This window comes from Mya arenaria, chromosome 7 (genome assembly GCF_026914265.1).
Source record: "Mya arenaria isolate MELC-2E11 chromosome 7, ASM2691426v1".
In the NCBI taxonomy this organism is placed as follows: Eukaryota; Metazoa; Mollusca; class Bivalvia; order Myida; family Myidae; genus Mya; species Mya arenaria.
Window position 1 is genome coordinate 41,399,683 of NC_069128.1, and position 9,840 is coordinate 41,409,522.

A 9,840-nucleotide genomic window follows, 5' to 3' on the forward strand; every position below is an offset into this window, starting at 1 on the left:
TACTTATTAAATAAACAATTAGAATATGCATTCTACATGATGTGTAACTACAGCTCCCTTGTCCAAGTTTAAGGAATTTATCCCTACGGAGCGGAATGGCAAATGTTCATGATATGTATGAGACTGTTTTCCTATAGCCAATGGTTAATCCAGCAGTTGATTATCACTTTCACTCTTACTTCATCGTTACTCTGGTCTCAAGTTATGCCCCCTCTTTAAATTTTGTCAAATCCTGGATTCACCCATGCACTTAAAACTACCCGCTTTGTTTGAATTTGATTCAAGTAACACAAAAGTGATAAGGTAACTAACAGGAAGTATGGTGGAGATAAACTTGTTTGAGGATGGACCGTTCGGTTTCTTTTCAGTTACATTATAATGCATGGAAGCCATAGTGAACATTTATTTAGATTCAAACAATCCTGACTTCGGCAAGTTTCACAATGGTACCACGACACGTACATTGAGTAAAAATGCTGTATTTGTCTTACTAAAGAACTATTTGGGGAGTAGTTTATACAATCATACAGAAAACAAGATTGAGACAAGTCAAAGTGTTCAGATACAAATCCATTATTAAAAATCTTGACACAAATCAGACAATTAAAAGCATATTCATTGTATACATTCAATTTTTCAAATAATGTTTGTCAACAACTACATTCCGGGTTTGTATTGTGAAACAGCAACAGTGCTTTAAATACCAAATCATAATAACATACTTCTTAATTTGGACTTGCAACGCTTCCCAAACAGAATTTAAGAAGACAATATATAATTTCTTGTTTATCGTCTTCTTGACGATTTGACTCGTTTGATTTACATTTAGCATACAATTATCTATAAGTATGGACAATCTAACGTGTATTATGATTCTGTTATAACTAATTGTGGACAATAAAACTTTAATACATTTTCAAAGTTAAACATTTCAAAAGTTCAGAATCTATAAGTAATTAGAATATAGAACATTTGCAATCTTATATAAATATAAACACACCTTTTTAAAATTAAAACTCTCTGTAATTGTAAATACTTATTTCGCTATAGCCTCTTTTGTATCATTAAATATTTAGAAAATTATGCCTAGTGCAGTTTATACTCTACACGACATGTTTGAAATCAAATAGTAATAACACAAGGAAAGGTTCAGCGACATTCCCAGTAGGCAAACATTAAGCGAATTCAGTGTAATGCGACACGATATAAGAGCGCTAAAGACACTGAACGAGAGACACAACACATACAAATAACACAGACGGACACAATTCACATCAAAATAACTTTATGAACAACCAGTGGGGTAACTTTCTTTGACTGGTACGTAAAAGTGTTCAATGTGGGTTTATACTAGGTGATGAGAAGACAAATTAACATTCTTAGCAATGTGTATCCCCTTATTGCCTAGCGACGCCAGGCAAGAGAGATAATGTTATCAACAAATTACACTGTCTTGATACGAGGCGATCAGTAAGTGAACCCCAAACCTTTCGAGTCCGAATTAAACCATTGATGGAACAAATTTACAAATCTGGTTTGAGATGAATCTTCCGAACATTGGTTTAGCCCGCAAAGTGAACTTCTGTTTCCACTGACTTTTTAAAAAGATGTAAACCCATCATGACTGTAATGACATTGTTATGTCTATGTTAACATTTATATTTAATGTTTTGTGATGCTATGCATCTGTCAATGAGTTTCTGTCAGTCTTTTAGTGAAGTGTCTTTGAAGAAGATGATTGCTAAAGTATTGACAACGGGGTCTGTACCTGTAGTAGATATAGTAACACTCTGACGGTAGGTGCTTCTCGCTGAGTATCTGTTAGGCCTTAACTATTGCGTCTATGAACAAGGTCATAGTTGAGGTAAAGACTTTCTGACACATGCCTATTGCTTCCATTACAGTACTTTGACGTTTTGGTTTTCTCGTCAAGTTTCGTTTAAACCTTAAGTAGAGTGTCTTTGAACAATGGCATAGCTGATGTGATGACAAATGGACCTATACCTGTGCGTATGTTATCTAGATGAGTTTCTGTTATGCCTTATTTATTATGCATGTGAACAAGGTCATAGTGCGGTTATAGCAACATGTGATTTGTCTCTATTTAGAACCTTATACATTTTATAGAACATGGACATCCCAATCATCTAAATGATTGTTCCATCCGATATGTGAGTGTTTATTTATATCTTGAGGCGGTATAATATGATTTGTTTGATTATTTAAGAGAATCAGAGTCAATGTATATCAAAAACAATATAATAAAATACACGTTTACATAACGCATGTTTTATTATTCCTTTTTAAAATTTAACGTATGATATATTAATTTGTTTAAGACGTGATATTATTAAAACAAACATCAAATACAATTCACTTACAACCAAATCATTACAAAGACAATAATTCACATTTACATAATGTATTATTTTACAAATACTATAATTGAACTACATGGAAAAGACCAATTGACTACAAAATCCCGAATACTCGTTAAAGCGGCACAAGGTTAACTGTCACTGGGAAGGAGATACACAATGCCACAGCACAAAATAGACAGAAATACACAGGAATTAACAAACTTATTGTATGTTATGTTATACACATAGTGGTTTGACGGTTATTGCAAATATGTTGTTGTTTTTCAAATATACATAATATTTGCAAACATAGTATGCAAAGGTCGTACTCGTTCTATTTTCTTTAGAAAGTCACTCCGACACATAGCTTCCAAGTTATATTCTTAAGAATTAGTACTGGAAGTTTTTTGCATAAAATGAAATGATAATAGAATGCAATAACTTCCCATCGAGATAAGCAAAAAAGAAACTTCATCCCTCATTATTGTAAGTAAACAAACTGCGTGAAACATCGTCCGCAGCACGTTTTATTCTATTGCATTTATAAAAATTATCAAACGATGTATAAATATATAACATTAGTTATAAAATATCGTTACATGGAAATAAAACATTTTGTTAACGAGAAAAATGTCATTAAAAACACATATTAATGATAACAAAATCGCAAACAAATCTTATTAATTATAAAAAAATAACACAATGTATTACCATACTACTTCTGTTTGTGTTTTCATACACCTGAAATGCTAACGTACACCTTCAAACAGAATAAGGAATTACAGTCACATGGATATACAGTATAAAATTATTATTGCTATCTCAAAGATGATAAATAAAAAAGTGTTAGTATGTTTTTGAGACATTAATTTAGCTGTTAGTTAAGTCATTTTTATTAATAATGATTTCAAGATATTGAAATTATCCTATGTAAATTGGACAACATAGTTCATTGTTTGTATTGAAACAAATCCGTTTACTAATGTAAAGTTTAAGTTACCATTTCTATTCCCTTGTCCAAGCAGTCCAAAACTATACACGATAAAGACACATAGGCAAAATAGATTATATGGAGAAAGACTCCAGACCGGCATGTAATGTTATAACAACACCAACATACATATGGATAATGGACAATATCATTCGCAGTACGACCATCGATATCATAAGACTGATAAAAGTTAACGATCATCGACAGTAAAAGTCTCTTTCAGCTCCCCCGTCTGATCTATGCTCGCCTCTGTGATGCCTTTGGCAGCCAGCTCGGCTTTCCAGGTCTGTATGTATTTATTGTAAGCCAAAGTTTTTCCCAAATATCTAAAAATAAGAATTAACAACTTTACATGTATTCAACGTCAGATGAACGTTATCCGCAAGTTAAAGATGCACGTTTGCTCCCACATAATAAGATATACCATAATTAATACAAATGGTTTAATTCACTGAAAAGAATGAATAAATATCGAAAACAATTATACTTTTGAAGGATTACGTGTTAAATTTGAATGAAATATGCAGAAAATACAGTATTTCTACATTATGAGTTGAAAGTTGATCACTTTAAATCTTCAATCATCCTAGCACTCACCAATCATTTATTATTTGTGCATTTTCAGATGACTATGACGAACTAGCATTTACGCACAATTTGAACATGTGCAATTCAAACGGAATATACGACCTACATCGAAGCACGCCTAAATTATTCATTTATGCAGAAAGATACATGTTAATTAGTTCACTATATCGCTTTTTATCTAGAAAGAAATATCATAGAAAAACAACTTTTAAGGTAACATTATTTTTGTGACTGTTTAATTTCGAACTAATGTCTACAACTGCAGACATTGAAAAATCAATGGCGTCAATTGTATGGCTTCATCACTGCCGTGCTTTACGAGCGCCTTTGTATAAAATATAGTGAACAGACTAGAACTAATACAATAAATACAAAAAACAATCATTTGATAGAATTGGTATGCTTTTCTCATTGATTTGCATCCCGTTAATACTTTGAAGCGGGCGGGAAAATGTCAAGATTGAAGTGCAGGAATATCAATAAATGGTTCGACTGACGTTTCAGACTGTATATTAAGTTTAGAATATGGACTTCATTTTATACGAGGACAAAATCATGGACGTCAACGTGGTGCTCCATGTAAACTATACTTGGTTGTTTTTATACTTTTATATGATTTTTTTATATTATTATAAATACATTATTTTGATGAAACATTGCATTTGCGATTTGTGTTTTGAAAAACAGAATTATATAGCATGAATAAGTACATGGAATAGTATATGGAAAATCTTATTATTACATTTGTTAGTTATCATCCGCATAATATTCGACATAGTTTTTCTCTTCCTAATACAGAATATTACATGAGAAGTCTTTCAGTACGACATTTTTATAAGAACCTTAGCTAGTATCATTTAGCGTAAACAAAATCGAAATTATTCCTGTAATGAAAAATATGTAACAGGTCGTATATTTTATGGTTATGTGTAACCTGTAATTGTATATTAAGGGTGTGTTCTTAAGCAGTAGGGTAGCGTTTTCAGTAGTTGGACTTCCTTTTCCGGTTTTCTTTGGTAGCGGCGAGTTTAACAAAATTATAGACGCAAAGATATCTTATAGTATCAAACCCATAACCAGTTACTGAGTAGTGAACCAGATTTACACTGCACATCACTGAGTAAGAATCCGAGAGAGTCTGAAGGAGCATTTCCTAATACGAAGTCAGTCAGACGAAAACAGTACAGTCAACCACAGTGATATGTTTAGATTTTATGTCATAATTATACGACAATAAATCCAATGTAACATTTGGAACAACCAGTGAGGATTCAAAGGGTTAACCTTAAGGAGGATCAGGACCATTTATATTTATCCAGAGGATCCAGCAATATATGAGGACCGTGACGAGGTTGAGGATCATCCGATTTAGGACATAACCATCCAGACGTTGAGGATCATCCGATTCAGGACATAACCATACAGACGTTGAAGATCATCCGATTCAGGACATAATCATCCAGACGTGGATGGTCAACTGATTCAAGACGAAACCATCCAGACGATAATGATCATCAGGATGCGTGGTCATTGAGAGACATTTTTTAAGAGCTGTGCAGTCTCGTGTGTATTAAGTAAGGTGGTGAGTGAACATTGAAATCTTTTTTGTAGAGAGAAATATATCACTATTGCATATTAACCAAAACCAAATAATGTGAAAGTTTCTCAATTTAAAAGTTAACTAATAAATTAATGCATGACCATTAACCATTTTCATCTAACTTTTCACTGCAGAAAATAACATATTTCACAGTATTCGAGTGTTCATTGACCAAATCTGAAGAATTTCAGTGTAAAAAACTTAATTATTGTCAGAAAGATCAATTAAAGGATCATATTTCTGTTATTTTCTGTGTTATTTGTTTTTGACTTGGTGCATTCATTTGCTAAATTTAAATTACCTAGGCTATTAAATTTAAGTGAATTGTTGTTATACATTCAAGTTAGTGTTCCCGTCTTTATGTCAGTGTTTCAGTAGCGATAGTAATAACTATTTTACAGTAGTGTAGATTCACTTATAAACGTGTATAATTTTATTTTATATAATATCCTTAAATTGGCCTGGTAGCTTCAATATTTTATATTGTGACATCCCAGAATTGTCTGAGCTTTGTTTTTATTTATTTTTTATTAAATAATTAATCAAAAAGTATCTTTCTAGCAGATCTGAGGGTCTTAATGTATAAATAAAAAACTGGTTATTATGTACACATATAGTTGATTCTGACCTTTAAAGCTGTCTTCATATTACATTACATATAAGAATACAACTCAATTATAGTGTACTCAAAAGTTTATTTAAACAGTATAAATCATTAACTTGTACTGGGGCATTTGAACGAAAGAGCTACATTGCGGTTTATTTATTTCAAAACTTCTTAAATTCAGTGCTACATTGATCAACAATGTTAAATTTCACAGCAACTGTGACAATGAAATATAGGATATTTTTTCAATTTAGTGTAAGGTCGTAATTTATTTCATGAGCTTCATAGAAAAACATATTTTAAAGAGTGCCGATCAAACGGTGAAACTATACTATTTCTTTGATCAAGCGTGATATTGAATAGCCTGTTATAAATATATTAAATAAAGTTCGGGCTTTAATTAGTATTTCTTTTTCTTAATAACTTTTTAAAAACGATTTTCCCCCGCCGCTACCCAACGGACGCACTTAACGCATTCTTTATAGTTTATAATTCAGTCATTTTTGTTTGTGCAAACTTTTTTATGAACATTAATTTTTGAACGTTGATAAAGAGGAAGTACCTACAATGTAATTGTAAAGAAGTTCTGAAAGTCCTTACTTTTTTCACTGATATAACTTCGTATTGCATCGAAAGGCATGACATAAAGTAGTTTAATCCGCATTTATTTTCACACATGATGTATGTTAAATATGAAATTCTTCGCCACCGTCTGAATTAATAGAGCTCTACGGTACAATACGGTGACTTAACTGTACTAGATTTGTATTTTTATATTTCACTCCATGAATATTTTGCGTGAAGACAACCCATAGGTTAAATGCTATATTGTTTTAATAGATAAAATCACAATTTCTGCTAGTTTAAAAACATATGCATCTTATCATTAAGCGCACATGATATAAGTCATGAAACATACGCGCGGTATACAAGCAATATAATTATTTAACAAGAGTATCATAATGGGGTGCTCAACGCTCGTCCGTTTGTGTTTACTGTATCAGGCGGCGTAACTTAAGGTGATGGGATACGTTGCTCCGTCAAAATTGACGTTTAAAATTAAATCTCTTTTAACTTCTTTGACAATTGGCCAGAATTATGTGTCAGGCATGTTTTTCTCATTTTTGCTAAAATGACTTATATCGGCGGCGTTGGTCAGTGCAAAAAAGACGCTATCTAACACCATACCCCTTTTTACCATTTTGATACATTTGACGTCACTCAACTGCCGTTTGTCATTATAAAGTTATGAAAATTGCCTTACTACAGTTATATAACTATTACAATATGCATTTTCAACAAATGTGTCTATTAGTTCATGTGCAAAAGATAAGCTGCGTGTCATTACATAATTGTGCACGTTTATTTACGTTAAACGACTGGCCTTTAGTGAAAAAAAAACTTCTTTAGATGCCTGGCATTTCCTATATTTCTTTTCTAACATTTTGTAGCCTGTTATTTAGCCTTTTGTGTTATGTAATAACCTATATGTGCTGTCGGGCTAATTAAGCAACCAATTTTAAACAATGTGTTCAGAAACGTTTGTTTTAACGTTACTGACGTCAACGTTGTTTTGATGTATGTAGTCGTAATGCTGGCGTTAAATTGTGATATTTTGAAAACGGAATGCAAAGAAACCGGTATGTCGTCCAATAACCAAGAAAGAAAAGTCAAAATAACATTAAACAAATGCAACGGAAATATGATTTTCTATAACAAAATGTTTTTTTTGATAGATTTGCATTAATGATTGATAAATTAATCAACTGCATGAACGATAGGGATTATGCATATTCAGGTGCATGCGTATTGGTAAAGGTACGATTTATTATAATTTGCAATGATCATCTATACATAAACATGTTACTTTACTTTTTTGAGATATGTCATATACATGAAATCATAACCATTTAACCATCCTGGATGATAACCAGTACTATCATCAAACGATGCTCCGAGTGAGGATCAAACCCGGACCTTCTGATCAAGAGTCCGATACGTGCAAGTTACGCGAGTTAGCAAGTTCACGTTTTGTCGAAACCGTGCACGTGCTTAATAAAACCGGAAACAGCGTCATAAAAATACAAATAAAGACAACATGAATATTCGCAAAAAAATGGAAAGTTCACCAAAAACTCCACCAAGAAACGGGTGCAGAAGCTTGTACAGATTCGTAAAAAATGCAAGCGTGACCTTCTGGATGGAAGACGAGTTGTTGAGTAAAAGATTTTAATTGAAAAAAATGCTGCAAGTGCGCGGAACAGTTGTCGTTTACTAACATAACATCAGAAACAAAATACGTTCTCGGGAGTATTCTTCATAAAGAATGCATGCCATGTCTGGCTGACAACACAGTGCCGACTGGAAAACGACACAAGGCTTGTGATCACAAAACCGGAACTCGATGCTTTGCTGTAACTACAAAGTTAGCTGCAGGTAAATGGTTCTTTCGAAAATTACAAAAGTAAAGCTAAGCAATAGTTTGCTGCAGTTTTCAGTATGCATCAATATTACTATAATATCAATGAATTTTACCCCTAAAAACTACCTAAATGACGTCAAATAGCTTGTATATATTTTTTGAAATGCTTCAGTTCTTTCAGCCATGATCAACGCTGGCGTTGGGGAACAAGAAATGAATAATATTCTTGCTTACATGAACCTCCCCCTTGTTAATAAGAAGACACTCAAGAACAGGGAGCGAAAAATCGACGAGAGCTTTGAGGTAGTTGCCGCCCAGTCATGTTCACGTGCAGTGGAATAAGAAATTCGAAATTCTGAGTAACTACATCACAAATGAAATTATGGTATACAAATAAACTATACTTCATTCATGTAAAAGCTTTCCAGTGACGGATATAGTATTGTAGGGAAACAGATGAACAGTGGGTGGAGGTTTCGGCGGATGGCGGCTGGCAAAAACGAGGAACTGGTCACAGTAACAACAGCTTCTCCGGTAAATAGGATTTCAGTTACTACTCATATTGTAAGCTTGCAACAAGCGCTGTATGCTTCTCAAAATGAGGGGGGCGGGTATGGCGCATCTCCCCCGCTTAAACTCATCCAAGTTTGCTTTTATTTCAATATAGAAGGAAAAAAATAGTAGGCCCAAAATGTAGCATTTCGGACTAGATATTGTTATTTTTCTTAGGGGAGTACGCCCCCCACGCTATCTCTTTAAAAATAAATTTCGGTTCTGAGGGAGGGACACGTGACAAAAGTGAACGCTTCCTTACGTATCCTGGATTCGCCCTGCCATGTAATGTACATGCATGTCTGCCAATCATATTCATAAAGATATCAACCGAAAAGTGAGATTATCTTCAGTGTCCATATTTTGACACTGCAAAATATTTATATAAATACAATTTTAGTCTTAATGCTCCTGAAGTATATTTTGATGAAACGAATTATTAAATTCATGCACTTTTGAAAACGTCTTTAATGCATTTATTCTTCGTTTCATCATGGCACGTGACAATTGTCGGCAAATCATCAAGAAAATGTTCGAGCTTCGGCGTTGCTAAAAAAATGAAGATTTTGTAAGAATGCAATCAGAATAAAAGTTCCTGTAACAAAGCACAAATGCGGGAAGAACTGGACGGGCTCGTCAAAAGCAATGTAGCATACCGGACATTAAAATGCCTTCAGGATTTGAAAAGAAAAGGCCTCGAGGTAAACGCATTAACAAAGG

At 33.3% G+C, this 9,840-nt stretch overlaps 1 protein-coding gene across 2 annotated transcripts in view; it reads right to left on the reverse strand.

The window, feature by feature from the left end:
* Positions 1 to 3,089: 3,089 nt before the first annotated feature.
* LOC128240187 (uncharacterized) overlaps positions 3,090 to 9,840 on the reverse strand; it is a 41,649-nt gene continuing 34,898 nt past the window's right edge. For both annotated transcript variants that reach the window (XM_052956709.1, XM_052956708.1), the window contains one exon: positions 3,090 to 3,677. The gene's annotated coding sequence lies outside the window, so the exon portion shown is untranslated. The remainder of the gene's footprint in view (positions 3,678 to 9,840) is intronic.